Source organism: Brassica oleracea, chromosome C9 (assembly GCF_000695525.1).
Source record: "Brassica oleracea var. oleracea cultivar TO1000 chromosome C9, BOL, whole genome shotgun sequence".
NCBI lineage: Eukaryota > Viridiplantae > Streptophyta > Magnoliopsida > Brassicales > Brassicaceae > Brassica > Brassica oleracea.
In genome coordinates this window covers 26,314,148-26,318,963 of record NC_027756.1, presented here as the reverse complement: position 1 = coordinate 26,318,963, position 4,816 = coordinate 26,314,148, and positions in this window count along the sequence as shown.

Sequence of the window (4,816 nt, the reverse complement as noted above, 5' to 3'; positions counted from 1 at the left end):
TGGAATATCTCCATTTTTATGCTATGACGGCTTAAGGGAAGAAGAGGAAAAGCGTAAACTGACCTAGGAGCCAGTATATAAGGAGTCCTAGGCGAGAGGCATGGGAGAGAACTTTTTAGACTCAGAACTCTCGGCACTTAGAAACTTTGAGGCATTATTCTCGACATGTTATATTTCTATGACTGGCACCCGATTACCAGACAAACGCGCACAAGCAGTTCGATCTCTTGGTTCACTCTTGAACTACGTTCGGCTTGATCGTTCACTCTTGAACTATGTTCGGCTTGATCCTCGAAAGGGGTATGTAGGCAGCCTTTCATAAGGTTCAGTCCGAAATCAATTAAAAACCTTTTCTGTATTTTCTTCGTCTTTTGTTATCGAGCTGCTAGTCAACTTGGTTTGAGCTTTTAGGCCGCTAGAACTAGTTATCTTTTCATGATTTCCGCATATATTTTGTCACTTGCCGTTGGCTCTCGCAGAGATCCGGGACCTCTGGGAAATTAGGTTTTCCTAGTTTCCTAATTTAAACGTAAATCGACAGTGCGAATTTCGGTTCCCACAAGCATTTGTTTGACGGCTGATTTATGTGACGATACGGCTGATTTATGGTTTTTCATCCTAATTACGGCTGATTTCGGATCAAAAGATTAATTACTGAACTAGTATCCACGGTTCAGCTGACTTACATTGTACATGAGGGCTGATTTACGTAGGCTGAGTTATATATTCGTTTGTTGGCTGATTAACTGATTTTCCATGTCATTCACCATGTCATCAACTCGGATTTGCAATGTCACTGCTAATGAACTACTTTACAACTAGGTTTGTGTGTGTTCATCTTTTTATTCATCGTTTTTATCTATCTATCTTCTTCATCTTATTCTTCATCTTTCTCAGAGATCTAATGGATCCAGTAATTATTGTTTTCTGGTTACTGGATTAAGAAAAACAGATATGTATTCAACGCCGACAATAGAGGGTGTAGAGTTCTTCATTTAGATGAGAAAACAAAACATGAAGAATTCGCAAAGTCTGTACTCGATGACTACAGATTGAATGAATTGAGGCTGAGTTTTATGTATGGGTTTATGTTCTTTGCTATGCCATTATGTATGCAGAACAACATATTTATGTACAGGTTTATGTTAATGGTTACGGCTGAGTTTTCGTTTAATTATGGCTGAGTAATCATTTAATTATGTCTGAGTTATCATTTAATTATATCTGAGTTATCATTTAATTAAGTCTGAGATATTATCGTGCAGATCGGCGTAGTGTATGCCATTTTTACGATGTATTATCCGTTCCCTATGGACTCAATATGCCTACTGAGTTGTTGAAAACTTGCTACGCGGAGAGAAATCCAAGCACACTTTATATGAAGGGTGTACAGTTTTTCTACGTTTAAAGTTGAGTTAGCTTAAAGTTGTGACTGAATTACCTTTTACGTTTTGGCTGAGTTAGCTTAAAGTTGTGACTGAGTTAGCTTAAAGTTGTGACTGAGTTACCTTATACGTTTTGGATGAGTTTTGGCTATGTTTTATTATGGCTGAGTTTCGGAAACGTTCAGATTACTTGACGGCTGAGTTACTGTAATACGTTATGTCTGAGTTACATAAAACATAGGCTGACTTATATGTACAAAACATTACTAAACAAAGAAGTAGTAGTAGCAATGTAACGACATTCCAACCCCACAAACAACCACATTCATCAAACACCGACCCTGACTCATACATTCTTCTCCTTTTCCCTCAGACGCCGTCTTCATTACTTCAATCTCTTTCTCCAACCGATCAACGTTAAGTCTGAATTCCGAGATGTCTTTGTTCATGCCACTTATCAGTGACTTTATATCCTCAACCTCTTCAACCAAACACTCATCCGCCCATTTGAATAAATGTCTCTGTTTTCACAATATAACCAGCTCTAAGTATTACGTTACTATACATGCGAAATAAGAACCAAAACAAACCTTATTATATCCTTTTCCGCAGCAACAATACAATCTTCCTGGACTTGTAGCGGTTCCAGATGTAGAAATGTAACAGGGTTCACCACACCAACATTGTTTCGGCGTTCCTCTTTTCGTGTTCAAACGTCGTCTGTAAGAATTTCCTGAAACGCAGGATGAAGAAGACATTTTGAATCTCAAAACAATTTCAGAAACAAAATGGAATTAAATGGAATTAGGGTGAGTAAGAAGACGACATGATGAAACGGCGTCGTTTACTTATTTCCTTTTTATTTAATATAATAATATTTAAATGTCTCGATATTGTAAATCCCTCGACACATGCGTGGCAGCTGTGTATTTCAAACTCTTAATAATTAGCCTCAATATTATGTTTGAGCCGAATTTTCCACACGCGCCATAATTAATCGACAACTCAGTCCAATCAAGCAAGCGGAAACGTCCCATTAGATATGTATTATATTAACATTCACAGCTGGGTTTTTGCTATGTTTTACTATGGCTGAATTATCATTAGTTTAATAACGGCTGAGTTTCGGTCTCTTATGGATGGGTTTATGTTTAATTAACATTCACAACTGAGTTACGTTATACGTTCTGGCTGAGTTATTTTAACAGATACGGCTGAATTATATTCACATTATGGCTGAGCTATAGTACTTAATATAAAAGAAATTTGAATTCGACATGTTTACATTCAGGAACCGAAATTATCAGATTCAAAATTCAGACAAGGCATCACTTTCAGAAACCAAAATTGTGAGGACCAAACTCTTCAAACATGTGGACGAAATCACACCAAACTCTTGTTAACATCCACGGAGGCTTGTCGCCTCCGTTTGCCCAAGTTCTCTTCAAATGGCGCATCTGGCAACGAAATAGCGTTATGGCCACAAGATTAAAGTGTGTCCAAAGTGTCAAATTATGCCTTCGATCCCAAGTGTTTTTGCGCTACAACAAAAAAGATTACAAAACTGTTGAGAACACAAAATAAAAATAACTCAGGGACGCTATGCTGCCATTTTAAGTGGACAAACTGTTCTTACAGCGAGTTGAAGAAGCCAACGTTACTTAAAATGATCGGGAATGGCGCGGTATGTCGGCCAATCATGAACCCATCTTTCTGCAAGAATCGACGGGATGACGAGGGAGAAATCACTTAAAAATTTGAACCAGATTGTACTGGTTGTGTCAAGCAATTCTCCCAAACCAGGGTATAGAAGAGGGTGGTTTTCACGATTTGCAGAGCTTAGTATCGCATTGACACTGTTCTCTAACATCGTTGAATAACCAGGAACAATCAGCATAACTTTTGATGGGGATAGAGAGATATTGTTTAGGTTTTTTCTAGAGAGAGAAAGGTGTAAGAGAGGAGACAATATATAGAGAGGTATAGAACGTCAAACGTCTCGAGTTAAAATTTCTCAAGAATCAGTTATCTTTTTCCCACCAAACGTCAAGATTAAGTTACACTTTACGGTTGAGTTACTTTAACATTTACGGCTGACTTAGAAAATGGGGTTTAGGGTTTAGGGTTGCTTATTTAGGGTTTAGGTTTGCCTTTTTGGGTTTTTAGGTTTGGAATTTGGATTTATGGTGCAAGAAATATTATAAAAACAAAAATTGATAATAAATAGCACAATAATAGTTTATGAGTTTTGAATTATGCTCACACCTTATATATATTAGTTAAGTTTATGAGTAATTGTAAGATAACATATACGTCAAGATCATGATTGATTCTAAACTCGTAAATTCAATAAAGAAGACACATTCAGTTGATTATATATTCAGTTCAAATTTATAATTGGAGTTTCAATTTAACATTTTAAAGTATAAACATTTAATTTTTTTGATTCTAGGGTATGTTTGAGGTATGGCTGAGTTATAATATCATAACAGCTGACTTATACTAATCGATACGACTGAGTTATATAAACATTTTACGATTCTAAGGTATGTTTGGGGTAATGCTGAGTTACACATATACGACACGGCTGGGTTATAAAAACGATAAGACTGAGTCAAATACTTAATAAAGTACAAAATAACATAAGTCAAGTACAAAAGAACAACATAAGTCAAGTACAAAATAACAAACACAGGTTCAATTAGCCAACAAACTGCTCATCACAGTATTTCCTCCTTCATCGAGGATCTCTGCTACTATATTCATTAGTAAACCTTAATATTGTTATCGTTTATCCCATCAAACGTTACACCAAGCGCTAGACACTCTACAAACTTCAACCAATACACCCCACAATCGCCAATCTGGGTGTTTTATGGAGTGTATCTTTTGCTCCTTCTGAATGAGAACTTCTTCTTACTAGGGGCTCGGATATTGGTAGGAATATGATCACTCAACATATACGGAATCATGTGCGTAAGCGGTTTAAATGAATTTAGAATTCTCTGCTCACTTTCGGGTGTTGCCTCTCCAAATATTGGATCGTAGTAATCAATCTTCTCCTTCTTCAGATCCACATGATACGCAACCCAGTGATTTCCGCCGGTCTGAAGCATCCGTGCAAGTGATCCACATCTTCATACCACTTCAAGTTTGTTGGACAGTGTTCGGGAAGCTTACCCTTTAACATATCTTCATAACCATTGCTTTTGAAGATGAACATACTAGGTTTTATTTTGAATGGAGTGAAATCGTGAATCAAAAAACTTTGCCACCAAACGTCAATGAAGGCAATCCGCTTGGTCCAGAATGGAGTTGGATTTTGCATAGACCTTTTAATGAGGACGATCATATACGCAGCGACATGCTACACAAATAATATTAACAAGTCAGCCGTGATATAACAAAAGAATATGTAAGTCAGCCGTAAT